This window comes from Protopterus annectens, chromosome 6.part0 (genome assembly GCF_019279795.1).
Source record: "Protopterus annectens isolate FY-2018-M chromosome 6.part0, PAN1.0, whole genome shotgun sequence".
Lineage (NCBI taxonomy): Eukaryota > Metazoa > Chordata > Ceratodontiformes > Protopteridae > Protopterus > Protopterus annectens.
The window spans coordinates 5636421-5657940 of NC_056737.1; the positions used below are offsets into that span (position 1 = coordinate 5636421).

The 21520-nt window shown below is 43.7% G+C and overlaps 1 protein-coding gene across 1 annotated transcript in view; it reads left to right on the forward strand.

Moving 5' to 3' along the window:
* Positions 1-21520, forward strand: part of SART1 (spliceosome associated factor 1, recruiter of U4/U6.U5 tri-snRNP) — a 1154259-nt gene that overhangs the window by 41731 nt on the left and 1091008 nt on the right. The window lies entirely within an intron of this gene.

Below are 21520 nucleotides of genomic sequence, written 5' to 3' on the forward strand. Positions count from 1 at the left end.
GGGTAACATTATGACTGCGGTCTTCTGTGCAGGTGCGGCATGTGGGATGTGTATATACAGTGTGGAATGTAGATGCTATCAACCTAGTAGTGAGGGATACACACCTGGTCTGGGGCATATAGTCTACATGTTGTTGATGAACAGGTGCTGCATGTTTTCACCTGTTGTGGGAGTGGTAAGACGTTGTTCCATAGCAATGCAGTGACCGCATGCTAAGAACCATTCAGCTAGGGTGTTGTAGCTACAGTAATTCATTAGCATTCAGTAATATGTCAGCATTCCTGGTGAGGGTCTGATGCCAACCAAGGTCAGGGTTCTACCAGCCTGTGTCACTTGCTCAGTGAGCCCTTCCATGTTCCCTATCATGTATCCCAGTGAGGGACATCACACATCAGCTGTAGTGGCATGGACAATGACTGAGTCATATGTGTCCATGCATCTGACTGACCTGTATGCTTGTGTTATGTGGTGGACCATAGTGCCCCATGAGCATATCACTGTGACCTTCACCTTGTCCAGCCTGGTGAGCATGACCTCACTGTACTGGACAATAAAAGTACCTAACACAACTGCAGCAGTAGTGTTGTATAGCTGTACAGACTGTGCTTGTTTGGCACACAGGATTTGTGTGCTATGTGTTATGCATGCTGTGTTCAGGCCTAACGTATGCCTGTGTGCCAGCTGCAGAGGTGTCTGCCGCTCAGGCAGGATGCTATCCTTAGGCTCCACAAATGGCCCAGTGTGTTTCCGTGCTTGTATTGCTGTCAGTGTAGGTCCACATCAGACTGGTATTGCAGTCACTGTAGTATTTCATGCCACCTGACAGGTTATGCCAGTACTGGGTTCAGAGTGCTTAGTCCACAGTTTGGCCATGTGTTTCCATCTCATACATGTGTTGTACATCCATGGGTAGGGGATAGGGTTGACTGTGTACATGTGGCAGCTGTGACATTACTACATGACTCACATATTCCACAACTGTACCATAGAGGTGACTGACAACTGACCTTTGCACATGCTACCATAGTATTGAGATTGCATTGGTGATTAACAGCACATAGGGCCAATGGTGAACAAGATACATAGGTCCATAGGTTCATACTAGGCTATCTGCCCTAGGGCATTTATACACCTAGCCAGAATGTGTGTGGCTTTCACCATGCATTGTAAATCTATCTTGCTATGCCCTTTTCCAAGGTTAGTATACTGTGCCTCTGTCTAACAGTGACACATAAGTGATACCCAGGGTAAACCTACAATGTCACATCCAGTCATTAATATCCCTCTTGAAGATAGTCACTGAGTGACTCTGCCTAACCTCTATTGGGATAATATTCCAGAGTGAAGGGAGCCTCTGAGTTATGAATGTGTCCCTCCAGCATGTCCTATGTATATCACTCCTGAGGTTCAAGTCTTTCCAGCGTGTAGCCTGATGGGATCTGGATATTCTGAGGTGCAGCATGGCCATTAAGTCAGGGTTTGACATGGCTTTATATGTCAGGCACAGATTGCCTATGAAGAGGCAGTATGCCACTGAGTAGAGCTGCTGTTTCTTTAACCAGTCAGTATGTGGCATCTGTTTGAGCCCTTTGATCCTCTTGTTGAGGTACTTTTGTGGTCTTTCCAGTTGCTGCAGGTGTCTGGTAAGGTGCATGCCGACAGGGGCATTGTAGTCAATTATGGGCATGATGAGGGATGAGTAAAGAGGCACAATGTCCTCCCTGATCTACATGTGAATCCCTTCATGATGATGTGGCCCATATAAAAGTTTTCCTAACCACTTTGGCCATGTTGTTGTCAAATGAGAGAATGCTATCAACCTGTGTACCCCAAGGTCCATAATTCCTTCGTCTGCACTTAATGGATTAACACATATGTGGTACTTTGTGGTCACTTTGTTTTTGACAAAGGGGATGACTATATACTTTTGGCATTCAGCTTGAGGCCATGGCTGTGGCACAAGTCGTGTGTTTCCAAGAGGCCCTTTTGGAGGATGCGTGTTAGCTGGAGAGTTGATTATGGCGTCCGGTTTGCAGTCATCTGCGACTTGCTCAGCCACAGTACTTCTATGTTGGCCTGTACCTCTGATAAATATATACTGAACAAGACAGATCCCAGGGCTGAGCCTTGTGGGACACCACTTGTAACTGGTTTTGAGGCTGACATGGCTCCAGCAATTCTAACCATGTGTGTTCTGCCCTTGAGCCACTGTGCAATATCTGTAGTGACATAGGGGTTAATATGTACACTGGTGAGCTTCCATAGAATGCACAAGTGGGGTAATGTATCAAAGGCTTATGCAAGGTCTAGGTAGGCTGTGTAGACCACCTTCCCCTTGACAGTGGCCTTGGTGACTGTTTCAAAGAAATCAAACAGGTTTGAGAGGCAGGATCTGCCATTAACAAAGCCAAACTGTGTATGATGACGTGTCTGTAGGTCCCCAATATCTATATTTATGAGGTTCATGATGATCCTTGCCATAGCTTTGCAGACCAAGCTATTCAGACGTATGGGGCGAATAGTGTCCAGGATCCGTTAAGGCACCACCTGAATGTAGAGGGACCACTGTTGCTGTACGCCACTCTTTGGCCACATATCGTGTAGTAAGGCTGGGATTGAACAGTAGTGTTATGTCTGGGTGTAGCTCTTCTTGGGGTTCATGTAGGACACAGCCTGGGACACTGTCTGGTCCCATTGATGCAGTGTTTATTGCTTTGGAGAGGGCAGCTCTTACCTGAGCATCTGAGATGTCAGGGGGGGCAGCACTCTGCTGGGAGAAATATTTGCCCTTTTGGTGTGGAGGGGGGAGAAGGTAGCAGTGAACCTGTCCACTAGGATGATGGCAATGTCTGTGTGTTTGGTATTTCGTGTGACATCTTGGACTACCTCTGAGCATATCTGGGTATTACCACCCAGGTTCCTAACATAACTACAGAAAGCCTTGTGATTATCCTCAGTGTCTTGTGGGATCTTCTCTCAAAGATGGCCTTAGACAATCTTATGAGTGCCTGTAGTTGTCTTCTAATACTCATCAGTGATGCCTTCACATTTTGGGAGTTTGTTGTATCATGTAGTAGCTTCATCCTTCTATTGTATAGTTTGTTTATGGCTGGTGTCCAGCACACAGGACGTCTGCCTTTGGAGGATTGGGTCTTGCTTTCATTTGGGATTGCATGATCCATGCATTCCTGAATGTGTCCATAGAATGCCTTTATACAGGTATCTGCAGTCTGGTCCATATTTTCAACAGGCCTGGGGGCTTTGAAGGTTTCCACATCATTTATGAGGAGTGTGAACATGCTTGACATGAGTTGTTGACTGTATTCTTCTGTGCAAGGGGTGGCCTTGGGATGTGAATATCCAGTGAGATCAGTTTATGGTCTGATCTTACCAGTGAGGGATACACTTCTGGTCTGGAGCATAGAGTCCCCATGTTGGTGATGATCAGGTTCAGTATGTTTTCCCCTCTTGTGTGAGTGGTAACAAGTTGTTCCATAGCATATTGGTATATAAATTCCAGTAATCTGTGGGCTAGGGTGTTGGAGCTACAGTCATGCTCCCAGTCTATGTTTGGGTAGTTTAACCCACCCAATATAATGGTGTATGGACAGACCTACATATTTCCAACTGTTTTCAGGAAGGCCAAGTGTGGTTCCTGTGTTTGTGAGGGTGGTCTGTAGCAGGCTATAACCTGGAAGGCAGTTTTACCCATTGTTACCTGCATATGGATAGTCTCTGATGTTTGTTGCTTTGCCACCAACCTGGAGGTGTGGGTATCTTGGATGAATATCAATACACCCCCCCTTTTGTGGTTTTGTGCAAGTTTTGGGCCTGAAAAGCATGGTATGAGGTATAACTTGGTAGTGCTGGAGTGCTGTTGGTAGCCCTCAATCTGGTATCTGTTACTGCACAGATAGTGATGTTCTCCATGCTGAGGAATGTTTTGAGTGTGTGCATCATCAGGTTTAGAGTCCTGCAGTGGCATATATGACTGCTCACGTGGACAGATGCCAGGTAAGTCATATGCAAAGTGTCACAGGCAACGTACATGTGCACAGGAGAAACAGTGACATTCTGTCAAGTGAGACATGAACATACATATAGTAAGCTATGCAGATGTCACTAGGAGTCCACAGAAGCTGTGTAACTCTGCATGGCAGGTCAGATCAGTATTCCAGGGTAACTGCAAGGAAACATGCATGCAAACATAGCTACTGTAAGCAGGGCTGCATGTAGTCCATTGTACAACAAACAAGCTGTACCACTATCAGTAGGTAACACTGCAAATGCTCACCAGCTGACATATGAATACCTATGTCACCAAAGGTGATACTTACCAGACCATGGACAGAAATGACATGGCCAGACACGCTGCATCCCACATGAACACATATCTCAAGCAACACAGACCTCACAATGTCAGTGTTCATAACAGGCACAGCCCATAAGGCCAAACACAATGTGTGACACACCTATAATAGGTGATGCCATAGTCAGACACACTGACGTCCCGCCCTCCAGACTGAGCAAGGTGAGGGTCACATTTAGCTACCTGTCGGGTGATAGAATGTGCCACATAACACAAGCACTCAGGTCACTCCACAGCAAGTACAAGTATGAGGCAGTCATTGTCCATGCTGGTGTGAACAACCTGAGGCGCACCTCCCTGGACCACATGGAAAGAGACACAGAGGAGCTCTTACATCACCCTCTCAAACTCAGGAATCCCACACAGCCTTCATGACGACACAGGAGAGTATAGATTTCTCTGCAAACACCATCATACTGGGTGACGTCAACTACCCAAACATAGACTGTGAACATTACTCAAGCCACAATACCCAAGCTCTAGGGTTCCCATAGTTCAGAAACTCTTTAGCTATGGAACAGGTAGTCAACATTCCCACAAGAGGGGCAAATATACTAGACCTGATCATCACAAACATGTGTACAAAATGCTCACCACCTGAAGTATATCCCTCATTGTTGCAATCGAACCATATACTAATCACACTGGAGTACTGGATCCCCCACATATGCAAACCTCAAACACATCGATGTGTGTGTGGGAAATGCCCCTATTAGCAACTGTGATAGTACACTATAGGATGCAGATTCCCCTTATGAAACACTGATGATGTCAGCACTCTATAACTATATTACCTGAATTAAAGTTCTCCAGTAATTCGTATAGCGCTCTGCTAATGCGTCTTTCTCCAGTGTCATAACATAGTTAGGTAGGGGTTTGAATCCTGCAAAGGGAATGTATGTGTGTTAGTATGAGTGGGGTTTGTGTGTGTGCATAATGCTGTGAGGGAAAAGTGCCTTTTGCCAACTGGGAGAACACACTACAGGGTGCACATCCCTCTTCCTAAACACAGATGATGTCAGCACCCTCTAAGTACAGCATTAGAAAGGATTTCTCCCACTAATGCAAATAACACACTCTGCTAATGTGTCTGTCTCTAGTGTCATAACACAGTTAGGTAAGGGTTTGAATCTTGCAAATGGAAAGTATGTGTTTTAGTGTGGGTGGGGTTAGTGTGTGTGCACAATGCTGGGGGTGGGATGTGGCTTTTGCCAAATGGGGCTATGCACTGCAGGGTGCACATTTCCCTTAACAAACAGTGATGTTGACAGCACCCTATACAAACAACATGACAACAGACAACTGCCAGTACTCAGTATAGTGCTACATGCTACTGTAACACGCACATGTACCAGAATATACCTAGATAGTGTTTTGAAGCCTGAATGTGGCAAGTGTGTGGATGTGGGATGTTTCTGTGTGTGCATTTCCGTATGGAAAACATGTTTGATGTGGCAATCAGGGTACCACAGTACCTGATGCACATTACACTTTTAAACTAATGAGGTTGCCTGCACCCTGTGAGTACAGGTAGAGAGGAGGAAATCGGTAGTAATCCACATAGTGCACTTTTCAAATGTGTACCTGTCATGTATCGACAGCTACTCATGTAGGGTAATAAATAATGGAAATGGCAGGTGAGCGTGTGCATGTGTGGGGTAGCAGGGTGTGTGTAAATGCATGTGTGACAGAACAGATACATATAGCTGAATCTACATAACAGCACATGATGCACATTCCCATAGTCAATGGTAGCATGTGATGGTGTGCAGCTGGTACACTTTGGTAAGTAGTATGGGTGCAGATAACAATTCAGGACATTCATACAGTTACTGCAGCAGGAATGCTGGGATATACACACAATCATAGTGGAACAGTGAACAGTTACCAACATGTTACTACTTATACACATCTATGTAGTCACCCTGTGCATCAGCAACGTGTTTACCTTTTCCTGCACTGATGTTGTAGTATGCAGGAGGTGGCACAGTGTCATCATATGCACAGGGTGTGGGTTAGGTATGCCCAAGCCAGCCACTGGTACCACCAATTGACATGTGTGTGTATGTGTGTTTGTGAGGGGCAGCAGTACAGGGTGGACCAGTGTTGGTGCAGTGTGTGTGTGTATGTGTTTGCCCTAGGTGTTACATTTCTGCATGTGTGTAAGCACGCACACAGTCCCACATAATGGCTGCCATGTACAGGGTTTTGTGGACAGCCACAGACTGCACCTGTCAGGTCATCCAGATCAGTGTCTGTGGGCACGGACACGGTACCTGTGCCTGGCAGGGGTGCTACGGACTGTATCCGGTACTAACCCAGACTGGGTACTGTCATCGGAAGCGGGGTGTGTTGACTGGACACAGTTCCCTGTTGGGACTGTCCAGAGCCATGTGCACGTGGTCTCCTGGGGCGTCCTGATGACAGCACTGACCCAGCATTGCTGGGGCTGGTGCTGGCACTTGAGGTGCGTGAGTGGGCCTGTTGTCGTCCGCGGCCACTGCCAGCTGGTGCTGTTGCCGGCATACGGCCACGTCGACGTCGCAAACGCACACCATCGCCCTGGCCCATGGACATCTGGTTGTGGAGCAGCTGTTGTATGTCCCCACAACGTCTGTCAACGACATCTGTGAAGTTACAAATAGCATTCGCAATGTCACGCATGCCGTCTGTCATGGCTGTGCGACATGCTCTCAGCTCCCTCAGACCCTGTCTGGTGTACCTTTCCATACGCGCCTGTGCCTGCATAACAGTCCGAAACATAGTGGAGGTTGACATACCTCCTTGGGCACGTCGGCCAGAGGCAGTACGGCCACGGATGCCCCCACGAGAACCCATGGGTGACTGTCTGCGTGGTACCATTGGAGGACCCTGCTCATGGCTGCTTTGTGGGGATGCATGTACCACAGGTACCACATTACCCTGATCTATGCCCAATGCATACTGTCCATCACCTAGGGACAATGGTGACAAAGGATGTAACGGCAGGATGACTGTGCGCATTGAAGGGGTTGACAGCTGTGTACTGTCAATTGGCTGACCAATGGCAGACCCAGACACACCTTCCTGCACCATTATAGACATTTCATCATCATCAGTACCTGGGGCACAAGATTCAGGTTCCCTGCTGCAGGTCACCAGAGCAGCACCAGAACCTACGGGAGGAAAACAGGGAACACAGATTACAGTCTCAACACATATTTGACAGTGATGCACTTCAATACTAATGCACACATTCAGAAATGGACACATGCACTCATGGACACACACACACATGCACACATGGGCACAGGCACACTTGCACACATGCACACCCCACAGTACACACACACATCAGTACTGAGTTACACTACTCTTACTAGTGTTAAACTGGGTATTGCAGGTATTATTAAACACACTCACCAGCATGTATACTACAGAGTTACACTACTCTTACTAGTATTATAAATTGTTTTTCAGGTAATGTTAAACACACTCACCAGCATGTATGGCCTGCCTCGTTGCTAGATGGGAGGGACCTGGAAATATGAAGAGAGTAATGCCAGTGGGCACAAGTGTGCCATTTGTTTTGCATATGATACAGTACAGTAGTACACTAGTTCCCTTATACACATCAGCTGCTCATAATGTCAGTATCACACATGCACAATTACATATCATGATGACAGATACATACCACGTGCACACCTTATGCATGCATGAAGTAACAGTGTACAGAACAGTCATATGTACATACAAGGAGTTAACTCTAATCTCACCCTTACCTCTCTTCAAACAACAAATCAAACTGTACTTCCAAAACCACTGGCTTTGTTCTTGTAGTACTCCAGGCTAACTTCCCTCTCCCCACCCTCTCTTTACCTTTAACCCCTCATTGTGCGTAGAAACCAGCTTCTACCCTGTTTCTTTTCCCTTGCTGTCCTTCTATGCTCTGACCTACTTCTCCCATCTCTCCCACCTCCTCTTGACTGTCTTCCTTCTTTTCCTCTCTTCTCTTCTTGACTCCTGCCTCTTCCCTATTATTTTATCTTTCATACTCCTTCTACTTCTCTACCCATCTGAGCTTTAACTGTTATCTATATGGCTTTTGCCTTATTGCATAACCTTTATGTTTTAGGTAAAATTGCTTTGAAACCGACAGAACATTATGTATGAGTTTAAACTGTTTGAGTTACTTAAATGTATGTTGATTTTATTAACAAGTTGATTTATATTTCTATTATTTTGTATGTCTTTATTAACAACTTGTCTGTCTGCCTTTATTATGTTATGTGTGGAGCTTTTCTCCCCGGGCCTCTACTGAAAATGGACATATATCCAGTTAGACTAGCCCGGTCAACAAATGTAAAATAAATAACAAAAAATAAATAAATTTGGCATCTTACCTGCACGCTCGGTGTCTTGCTGCTGTGTGGATCCAACCTCCATCATGATGCACGTCTGATGCTGTTGTTGTTCTGGGGCTGGATCCACAACACTTAGCAGTAGCCCCTCCTGTCTGGTGAGGGGGGGATGTGTGGCCACCCCCCCACCTGTGGCAACCTGTTGCCTGCGGATATCTGCAGCACGCTGGCGGACATTTCTAATCAAATCACTGCAGTGATGTCTCACCTGCTCATATGTCCTATCATGCATGCCAACATCATTTATCCTGCTGACAAGGTTTTGCCACAGTGCAGACCTCTCCTGCTGATTCTGGGTGGTGCGTGAAAACAGGATGTCATAGTCACGCACCAGGCTCTGGTGGATCACTTCGTCCTCTGCAGCAGAGTAGGCGGGGTTCCTTTTTGGAGCCATATTCCCCTGGAAAAGTACACAAACAGGTTATCAGCAGAGTATGTCGGCAATATATGGTACACATTCTATACAGGAAGTATTAAATTGTACTTATTACTGCTTGGTTGTAACTTGATTAAAGTGTAGCTATCATTCTAAGTCTTTTGGATTAAGCACTTGGCCTTCAGACCAGTTGTTTTACATTAGAGAGGTTTGTGGCAAGCACTGTGGTGGCAGGACACGTAGCATTCATCCTTCTAAGTTGGGAACTGCTGATTGAGAGCCCAGTGTCCAAGTGTATTAGTTCTGGTATAAGCAGTTGGCCTTCAGGCCAGTTATTTAACATTAACAAGGTTTGTGGTCTGCACTCTTGTGTGAGAATAGGCTGTACTCTGCCATTCATAGCTGGGAACTTCTGGTTTCAGGTTTATAGTGCCTGCATATTTGAACTGTATCTTACTGACATTGGTACACCTTGTTTGCTGTAGCATACACTACATCCAAGCCTCCTGAATCTAGCTTTGTTTATATGCTTGTTATTTGTTAGCTTGTTATTTCACTGGTACGCTACTTCCACATAATACACAGCTTCTCAGCACTTCTGTGAATCACTACTGATATCTGCATTGCTTACTGTACGTATTTCCTTGTTACACTTGACAGCAAGTGACTGCTTGTCGTTTTGCATTTACTTAATTGTAACACATTGCACTTAAGTTACCTGGCACTTGCTCACTGAAGCTATTATATCAGTCAGCAGTAGTAAGTAATATCAGTACACCCTCACTCCCCACTGGACCTTGTTTTCAATTATTACGGAATTCACAATAGTATTCTAGCATGTCCAAATGTCAGTTGTCAATCTCCTCTCCAGTCCAGCTGGTGAGTGTGGTAATCCAGAGGCAATGTTATAACAGCCGCATGCCCTCCTCCTAACAACAAATTCAAACACATGTGAGTGATGCAACCATATACCAAACTGGAGGCTAGGCTCTCTCTACTCAATACTGCCATAACCAGTCAGGTGGAGAAGGAAACCACACTCACTACAATTCCAGTCTCACATAGACCTACCACGACAGCAAAACAAACACATAATCACACAAAAACATACTCGGAGGCTCAGAATAAAAATCTGCCTAAGCAGCAGAGACCTCCAAAGCAGACACCCAAGCAACCACTACCACAAAACAAACACGTGCAACACATATCTCACAAAGCCAATGTGCTGAACACTCACAGCCCTTAACAGTAAACAACACACCTCATACACTTGTAATAGGTGCCTCTATCATCAGGCACACTGACGTCACGTTCACCAGGCTTAATGAGGAGAGGGTCACAGTGTGCAGCCTGTCGGGCACTACAACCCGCCACATAACACAAACACTCAAGTAACTCCAAGGCAAGTACAAGTATGACTCACTCATTGTCCATGCTGGTGTGAATGACCTGACACATACCTCCCTGGACTACATGACATGAGACAGAAAGGAGCTCTCTGAGCATGTAGCCCAAGACAGTATGACCCTGACCTTGAGTAGCATCTTACCCTCACCAAGAATGATGCCACAATATCAAGGCAAGATGATCACTTTCAACAATTGACTGAAGTACTGGTGTCATTCACAGGTGAGCCAATGCCTGTCAGCTTGGGATGATATGCTGTACAAGCCACGATGCTTTGCTAGGGACAGCTTGCACCTGTCACCCCTGGGCTTTTGGATTTTGGCAAAGGCTCTTGCTACACCCATAGTGCCTTTATTAGGCAAGGCTCATAAGGCAAACCCACATCCATACGTATCACAAAGGATGAGGAACTAAGAGTAATGCTACTCAACACCAGAATTCTAGACCTCAAGATACACGCACTCAAAACTCTACTTAGCATTATGGACATCGATATCTGTGCAGTAACAGAAACCTGTTTTAGGGTTCCCAGGAGCACACCCAACACTACCAGGTTATACCTGTTACCATTCTTGTCGGCCCCAACACTTGGACCAAACAATAAAAGGAGGGGGAGTATCAATATTCATCGAAGATTCCCACACCTCCACATTGGTGGCAAAGTACCACATAGGTGTTAAGCCATTGAGTACAGAAGAAGTAATTGGGGACCTGGGGAACAAACTTGATAGCAATCTGTCATTTGTCAACCACGTGGCCAAAGTGGATTGAAAGACATGTTATATAGCCCAGCTAATCATGAAGGGATTCACATGTACAGCAGGCGAGGTCATTGTGCCTCTTTACTCATCCACCATCAGGCCTATAATCGAGTACAGTGCCCCTTTTGGGATGTACCTAACCAGACACCTACAGCAACTGGAAAAAACCCAACAGTACCTCATCAAGAGGATCAAAGGGCTCAAACAGATGCCATATGCTGCCCAGTTAAAGAAAATCCAGCTGGACTCAGTGGCATACTGCCTGTTCAGAGGCAATCTGTGCCTGCCATATACAGCCATGTCCAACCCAGAAGTAATGGACATGCTGCACCTCAGGAAATCAAACTCCCATACAGCCACACGCTCAGGAGACCTGAACCTTAGCACTGACATAAATAGGACATGCTGGAGGGACATATTCCTAACCCAGAGGCTCCCTTCACTCTGTAATGAACTCACAGTACAGGTTAGGCAGAGTCCCTCATTGATTCTCTTCCATAGGAATCTGGATGAGTGGATGGAGATCATAGTTGTACCCCAGGTATCACTTCTATGTCACTGTTAGACAGAGGCACAGTATACTAACCTCGGAAAAGGGCATAGCAACATAAATTTTAATTGGGTGGCAAAAGACAAACACATTCTACTAGGCTTATCAATGCCCTAGGGCAAATAGCCTAGTATGAACCTATGAACCTATGTGTACTGCTATAGTACTTCTTCCATATGTTGCATGTGTGAGTGTTGTGGGGGATGCACAGGTAATGACCAGATATTTCTGCACAGGCAACACGTCTGAAACACTCTGGGTGTTCATCCCTACATACTGTATGTGTGTTGCCATCCAACCCTGTGATGTGGACACACATTACTCAGCCTGGATATACATATCCCAACAACACCACAAGCACAGTACACTACCTTGCTATGTATGTATGTAATTATGCAGTTATTCACTAGTTAGGACTGTGATGCTATCCATGCAGCCCACTGGGCCAGTGGAAGCCACAACACACACTGCTGGCCCCTTTGCAAAAGCTTACCACAGACATCCCACATAGTGCATGTAATGTGCACACACATATCTAACCCAGACTGTATGCACACCACTTATTTATCCTGTCCAGTGGACTACAGATGCAGGCACATTGTATAACAATAGCAGGAGGCTACTGCAGCACAGGGCAGATTCACATGAAGGCAAGGCATCTGTGGTCAGCAGTGGTAAGATGCTTCACATTCACCAAATGCACAGATATTGGCAACATTGTTGCAGACAGTTTAGGTGCAGGTACCCCCCCCCCCCATTCTCCTACACAAGTGGAATTAGTTATCACAGATGACTGTAACCTCCCTATCATCTCACATGTCCAGGTGAGGGCCACCCTCAACATTGCAGAACACACAGCATCACTGTTACAAAATGGTATCCCTGGATGTGTGATACGTTCACCCCTAGAGGACATAGCACCACATTACAGACGGATATTAAACCCTGGCCATACTACAGGATATGTACCTGAACAGTGCCATACATACACAGTGGTCCCACACCAATGAGGAGGAACCTCTACTGACCCTGGGAACTACTGCATCATATGCATAACTGGCCTTGTGTTCTAAGCTATGGAAGTTTTAAGTATGGACGACATGTACAGCAATATTACATATGTATATATATCAGGACTATGTACACACAACCTATCTCATGGACATACCTATAGATAGTGAACTATGATACATTTGGAGGTTTCACAGTAAACACAGTATTAACCTGCTACTTTGCATTACCTGTGTTTGTGTCAGCTGTTGCTGTGTCAGTGGTGCTACTTGCTGTTTGCTGCTGCTGCTGCTGGTTTTGTTGCTGGCTGTCTTTATTTCTTTTTTTTTCTCTCTCTCTTTCTCTGTCGGTTTTGTGCAATGAATGTATTGCATGTGTGGAGTACTGGATGCTTTTGTAGGTATCTGCATTGGTCCATGTGATGGCCTCTGCACCAATTGTAAGGCAGCATTTGCTAATTGCATGCAGCCAGTTCTGTACTGATTGCATGTCTCACTGTGATTTCAGGACAGTGCTATAAAAGGGTATGTGAGATGGGCGTTGCCCTTTCAGATTGTAAGGGCGTGGAGCATGCTGGTATGCTGTCGACCGTGTTCTGTGAGTGTGAAGGTTAGTATGTCTCTCATGCTTCATGCTGTGTTGTAAATTCAGGTTGCTGCATTTCTCTCACCTGTTCCCTGTAGTGAGTGTGTATGCATACTGACACCTACAACTATATTTCATATGTATTGATATATATATATATATATATATATATGTACATATATGTATATGTACATTAGCTGACATTATTGGGTACAAGCTAACAATTAGCAGGGCTGTTTCTGTTAACACTAAACTAGTATGGGAATCCAGTACTTGGGACAGTAAAAGTCTGCCTGACATGCTTTGGGTAGTACACATCCTATATTGCCTTTATCTTCATTCCTACTATCACATGTTCTACTTATTTTAGCACTATATTCCTGTATGAGAGTCATGGCTTACTGGTAGGTCATACAGACTAGTGTTACAATGGTCTTGTGGTAGGGCCTACTAGTATGCTTATATTTTGCTTTCAAATTGAGTACAGGGCCTATCAATCAAAGTGCTGGAGGCACCTTTAAGCAGTTAAAGGGGTTAGTAGGTCTCACAGGAGTCAGGCTGTGTTGCAGATTCTGGTTGCTGCATTTATCTTCACTGTTTCCTGTAGTGAGTGTGAATGAATACTGACACCTACCACTACATTTCATATGTATTAATATATATATAAATATATATATATATATATATATATATATATATATATATATATATATATGTGTGTGTACATATACATACCTTCATATATGTACATTACCTTACATTATTATGTACAAGCTAACAATTAGCAGGGCTGTTTCCGTGAACACTAAACTAGTATGGGAATCCAGTAATTCGGGCATTAAAAATCTACCTGACATGCTTTGGGTAGTACACATCCTATATTGCCTTTATATTGATTCCTACTATTACATGTTATATTTATTTTAGCACTATGTTCTTGTTTGAGTCATGGCTTAGTGGTAGGTCATACAGACTAGTGTTACCAAGGTCCTGGGTTTGAGACTGGCTGTGGGAATTTTTTTTTCTTTCAAAATGAGTACAGGACCTGTCAATCAAAGTGCTGAAGGCACCTTTACGCAGTTAAAAGGGTTATTAAGTCTCACAGGAATCAGCCTGTGTTGTAGATTCTGGTTGCTGCATTTATTTTCACTGTTTCCTGTAGTGTGTGTGTGTGAATACTGACACCTACCACTATATTTCATATGTATTAATATATATATATATGTGTACATATAATACTTTCATATATGTACATTATCTTACATTATTATGTACAAACTAAGAATTAGCAGGGCTGTTTCCGTGAACACTAAACTAGTATGGGAATCCAGTAATTCGGGCATTAAAAATCTACCTGACATGCTTTGGGTAGTACACATCCTATATTGCCTTTATATTGATTCCTACTATTACGTGTTATATTTATTTTAGCACTATGTTCTTGTACGAGAGTCATGGCTTAGTGGTAGGTCATACAGACTAGTGTTACCAAGGTCCTGGGTTCGAGACTGACAGTAGGAATTTATTTTTCTTTCAAACTGAGTATAGGACCTGTCAATCAAAAGTGCCAAAGGCACTTTTAAGCACTTAAAACCAGGTCTGCGCTCGTTTGTGCAGAGCTCACGCATGCGCACTGACGGTGAGCTCCGCGCACACAAGCGCATACCCGCGCTATTTTCTTTGAAAGAAAAGTAAAAGGGGTGACAGGAAAGTGGTGAAAAAGGGGTCACAAAGAGGGTAAAACAGTAGGGAAACAAGCTTGGAATTTGCAGGAAGGATGTAGGTGAGGCCCATAGCTGCCCATGTCTTTCTGAGCAACAGCTGTGCATTTGTATGCAATTTGGTGTGACATTTGGAACCTTCCACCCCTGAGAGAGGTGTCAGGACAACATTAGTACCTGTTGTACAGCCAATTGTAATTAACAGTTTCAATGTCCAGCGGACATGTGTGCAACATGGACAGCTATGTATGGGGCGTAATTTTTTTGTGGGTACAGAGTGCCCTTTTTTTTTTTTTTTTATCAGGTGAGAGTGGTATGTCAGGTGAGGTAGTCGGTATAGCTGGGGAGGTAGGTTAACAGACAAGACAGACAAGACGCATACAGGGGCGGTGTATGACACGTGGGGGGGTTACACAATTGATGGGGACGGAGGTTGGGATATCCAGGGCACATGAGCCCACAGATGGCAACAGTGGAATTGATATCCCCACCCATAGGCAGTTGCCACTGTTCCTTCACAGCCCAGAACGGGGCTGTGCTGGGGGCTGTGTAGGCGGGACAACGGGCATGCCCGTAAGCTGTGCCACCCGGGCCTCAAGCTGGAGTAGGGGCCCAAGAACAGAGTCTTGGATCTCCCTTCGCACCACAGACCGGACACCTTGGAGGGTGAGTGGACGAGCTCCTCCGGCCACGCTTGCAGAGGGGGGACGGGCCCCATCCCCTGCAGCGCTTCCACCCGAAGGTGGCACAGGGCCACCGGAGGAGGGTCCAGCCTGGGCACTAGTGCCAGGTGCAGTCGCCAGCTGAGGTGGGAGAGGTGGGTCCGCTGGGACCAGCCTTCCCAAGCGTTCTAGGTTTGTGGGTATGTTATGTTAGTTTGGGTTAGTGGCATATTATTCCATTCAAATTAGTTGTAACAGCATGCATTGGTATTCCCATTAAACAAACACCCAGATATTAACACCATTGAACAACGGGCATATCAATATCACATGCATTATTTGAACAGAAATACACAATCAAACAACATGCAGGGTTGATTAATGGCAACAGGCCATCAGGTTTGCAGGTATGAACAGGGCACATGCAACAACAGACATGCATATATTTTTCAAACAGGACAAATGTCCATGGTTAATGAAATGTTCACATACCAATATTTAGTGAGTTTTTTAATTTGCAATTATAGGGTGGGGTGGAGAAAGAAAATGATGACACATTCATAAATTATACATTGATATACATTTGTAATAGAAACACAATTAACTTGTGGGTGATAGTTTCCAAATGATTTTTAATTGACTGTCATGCTAGACCTGTTACAGATACATCACTATCCTACTTATTTTGAATTTGATCAGATACATCATCCTGCTACACTTTGATGACAGGGCAGGGGACAACTATGGATGTTTAGTATGTCTGCAATCATTCATTCTATCTGCAAATTGCTGACTGTGATTACCATATACAGATTTTGGCCTGAACATTCAAGAGTCAGACACACTGAAATCAGTTTGGGATGTTAAGTTTTAATTCCCACATGCATTTAGTTCTGTAGAACCACACTGAAGCTTATATATTCAGGAGTTATTACTACTTTATTCATTGATACATGACCCTTTCTGTCACTCGCACACATCCTGCAATTTCACAGTTCAGGTTGGTACTTCTAGGCTTTGTTCAATATTAGACCTGTGGTGATTCCAACACTTTCCAGCAGCCTCACTTCTGTCATGATTCAGCATTTCAACAGAGGATCTATCTCACATGTGATTACCTCAGATTCTGAAGCTGTACCCTTGAGACTACTGCAGGTTATACTACATTTAATTAATGGTGGGACATCTGTATTACAGCACTATTTATTTCTATCACTTATATTTCCAGTTTCACTTGCATACTGATGAACTTGTTGCAGCCATACCTGCAGAATTTCACTTGTTGCTTGCACATTCTATTACTTTTAATCAATACACTGCAGTGTTCTGCTACATGCTACACTATAATATTTATTTACAAGTACTAGGTGGGGTTACTAACCTGCATGGTGGCGCAGCCGCGCCAGCCTGCGGTCATGTGCCCGTCGATTCCTAGAGCGGACACCTGCAGCTGTAATACAAAACAAGTAATATTGGAATACACATCTCCATGGTATCAGCTAGCTGAATTCCTTACATACATAAGTAAAATGTAACTTACTCAGTAGTGGGGCGTTGGGCATATCCCGGGCCTCCTGGATCCATTGGGTCAACTGGTCTTGCTTACGTCGCTTCAGGTCCGCATGGTGGTGACGGACCTGCTCACCAGTGCGTGGAATCCCAGTAGCACTAGTGAGATCATGAGCCAACTGGTCCCATGCCTCCGCCCTGTACGCTCCCCATGAGACCTGCCCTGCATGAGTTGGGCCTCATGATGGTGAACTAGGAGCCAGACCATGTATCTGGACTCCTCAACGCCCCACCACTGTGCTCGAAAGCAACATCCCTCCCCTACTCCACTCATTCTGCCTGCAGGTCTATTCTACAATCGTTTATGCTGTGTATTCCCGCCTATGGGGCTTATATATGCCGATTTTCCCGCACATTTCTATGATTGGCCATTTTGGAATTGTATCTACTTCACAGAAACTGCTTTATCATGCTCCATTTTGGATTACATCATATATATATGCTATTTCTGCACTTCTAAGTACTGCTGTCATGGCTTAGTGGTTTAGTACCTTGACTCTAGTGCATGGTATCCTGGGTTCGAATCTGACCACTGATTTTTAATTTTTATGACTGTCTGGTAATGACTTCAGGACCTGTCAATCAAAAGTGCCAAAGGCACTTTTAAGCACTTAAAACCAGGTCTGCGCTCGTTTGCGTGGAGCTCACGCATGCGCACCGCCAGTTAGCTTGTGGGCGCGTCGCGCAAACTGTGTGCGCTGGGTTACACCTTAATTGGCTAGTAACACACATGTTAAACTAAGCACAGCTAGTTGCACACAGTTTGAGCCTGTTAAACCAGTGTTTAGCTACGGGCAAGCAATTTGCAGTTTGTGAAACACTACTCAGCTACGGGCACTCTGTCTCACTGCAGTTTAGCTATCAGTACATTTCTAAATATTTTTATTATTGTATTACTTGAAATATATGCTCCATTTCATTCCATTTTACAAAAGGAAATACTTTTACATTTGTACAATACTGTCAGGGGCCTTTTTAGTACTTATTTACAAAAAAAAAAAAAGGTTGTTGTGTGGGCTCGAACCTTGCCTGCCTGCCTGCTCTTAAGCCAACAACTCTACCGCTATGCTATTACTTCTTGGCTTACTTTGCATATTTAGTTCTTATATCCTTCTCCACTGATTGCTAACTGCAGTTGCGCTAGTAGCACACCCGCGCACACAGTAGCAAACATTTACGGGATTTAAAAAAAATAAAACGGTTTTCATTTTCATTTTATAACATCTGTTCACTTTTTACATTGCTGGTCTGTGGGGGCATGTGTTGTGTAGTGTATTTATTCACATTTCTATGGCCTTTCTCGTGGCTGTTTACTTTCAGCCATTATAGACTTCCGGGGGCGTGTCCGCTTGCAGGGCTTAGCCAACGGACACGCCCCCTACTGTCTTACACGGACCGTGTAAGAGTTACAGTATGATTCAGCATGCCTCATGCACCTCATGCATATGCATGACATGCTGACATCACACCGTTTAACTTCAGCCTCCGTGTAAGAGTTATAACTCTTACACGGAGGCTTCCTGAATCTGACCCGATGTCTTACCCAGTAGTTTTGGAAATTGACATTAAGTGGTCTATTGATATATTCTGTTATTTTTTGACTAATATAAGTTGATTTTTTTTCTTGATTATCTTGCCTTTTTTTTTGTTTGTTTTTTTTTTTTTTTTTTTTTTTTTTAACAAGAAACATCTTTATTAATAGGCCATGTTATGTTTATATAAATGACAATAAACCATAGCAACACAATCCACAATCTCAGTTGCAAACATCATACATTCCAAACCTAAACCGTATGACACAACTGTAGCTGCAAACATTATACATCACTTTTACCATATCCAGTCGTTGGCCATTAAATAGCTCATTCAAATCCTGCCACCTTTTAAACCTCGTTTCTCGTCCTCTTTATGTATTGATCCAATAGTTCCCACTGTTTCCTATGTAATTTGCTCCTACATTTTTCTAAAGGTCCCAGCTCCAGTCGTTAGCCATTAAATAGCTCATTCAAATCCTGCCACCTTTTAAACCTCATTTCTCGTCCTCTTTATGTATTGATCCAATAGTTCCCACTGTTTCCTATGTAATTTGCTCCTACGTTTTTCTAAAGGTCCCAGCTCCAGTTGTCTTTACTAGAAGCAGTGAAGATAGTAACAGAGTTAAGTTGGTTTAGACTTTGATTTCCATTTTCTAGTAATTGCTTTTTTGGCAGCAGTCATAATTGGAATCAGCAAGGCCTAATATAAACTGATCTTGAGATGAAAAAGGGGGCAAGCCCATCACACCCCCTAAAATTATTTACATCAATTCCACTGTCACACAGAGCTACGAAACACAGTTGCACTAAAAACACATCAGAGTCAGAGCTGATTCATAATCATAAGTATGTCTCTAAATGTACTCTAGTTGCATTTTGTCTTATTGTTTCTCATTGGTTCAATCGTTACTGTAGGTAACAACACTTTTTCACGCTCTGCCAGTTGCACAAATAAAATCATTTTCAGTACATCTAGATTTACTTTCATTGATAATATTCAAAGCATCTAACATATGATAGCATTAGAGATTTGTGCGTCTCCTATCATGTGTTACCTTAGTTAGTACACTGGAAAGGGGAAGTTATGCTTCAGCAAATCTTTAGTGGCATACTCAAAGAATCCAATATTATCTGCAAACGATTACAGTAAAGAATTTTAAAAGAAGCAAAAAATATCAATTGTTGTGACTTTCGGCTTTTTCCTGGTTAGGGGTCGCCACAGCAGAACTCCGGTCCGCTAATGATTGGCAGTTGATTTTTACGTACTGAGTTGCCAGCCCTGACGCACAACCTTCAACGAAGGTACACCCATTCACACATGCCTCCATGCAGAAGACGATCTAACTGAGAGTCGAACCGGACAGCGTCTTACTGTGAGGCGACAACGCTACCGCAGCACAAAAATATCAGTAACCAAAGAATTCACAGAAATTAAAATGACTAGTAATTTAAGTCAAATTGTGTGAGAGAGTCATACAAACAATATGCCCATAAGCATTAAATTAAGTGCATTGAGCTAACCTTGTACAAAGGGAAGTAATTCATAAAGTAGTTATTCTGACCTATTGTGTCAGTTGTGCTAGGCACACTGAAACGCTGGACATTCTTTTTGTTGAGAAGAGACATGCTCATTGCTAGCAGTTGCAGCCTGTTCTAACTAGCTAGCTCTCTTAGAAGGGCTATAATGTGTCTGCTTATAATTTATCCCTTTCTTCCAGTAAACAGTAGAAATCAAAGTAAAAGAATGTAAATCGCAGTAAAACGTCTCCTAACAAACAGTTACAAAGTAAATCTCAAAACACTGGCTGTTTTCAGATAGGCTCTGAAGTGTTCTCTCTACAGTCTGTATCAATTTATAGTTAGCTAGTTGGGTTCAAAAAAGTTGGGAGCTGTCCAGACCAGATTCTGTAGAGGAGACCTTTTGCTAGGTGGTTTATTGTAGTATTGGTAAGGGTCTTTGCTGCAAAGCTGAGTGTTGAATCATCTGCATATTGTACTATTGTGGCTTCCTTTGAGGCAGTGGGCATGGTTATTATGTAACTTGACTCAGCACTCTGGTGACTAAGGACATTTTTAGTCAGTTGTGTAGTAAGTGAAATGTTTACAAGAATTTATATTTGCTAATAATCTCTATGTGGGTCTCCTTGTAGTAAAACGAGCTGTACTGAAGCATGCCTTTAGGTTAAACTGTATTGCATGTTCACAAGGAAAATACTGCATACTTCAACAAGTTGTTTATCTGAAGTAAAGTAGCAATTCATTCCATTATCTACTAAAGTTATTGCGTAGACTGTAAACCTGGCCCATAGCAATTCTGCAGCTCAGCTGTCTTTTCTTGAGAGAACACTGATATGATTGAGTTTTTACCTTTTAGAATTATACAGCAAAGAGAAGTCTAAATGTTGGGGAAAAAGGAATTATTTTTAATTATCCTGCCTTTGCAGATATACTAGTAGATTGAAAATTGTTTAACAACAGTGGTTATGATTGCTTTTTTATTCAGTGGAATTAAGGTTATTAGACTGATACAGGGATAGGATCAGTGATTATTTAAACACAGTGTCAAAAGAG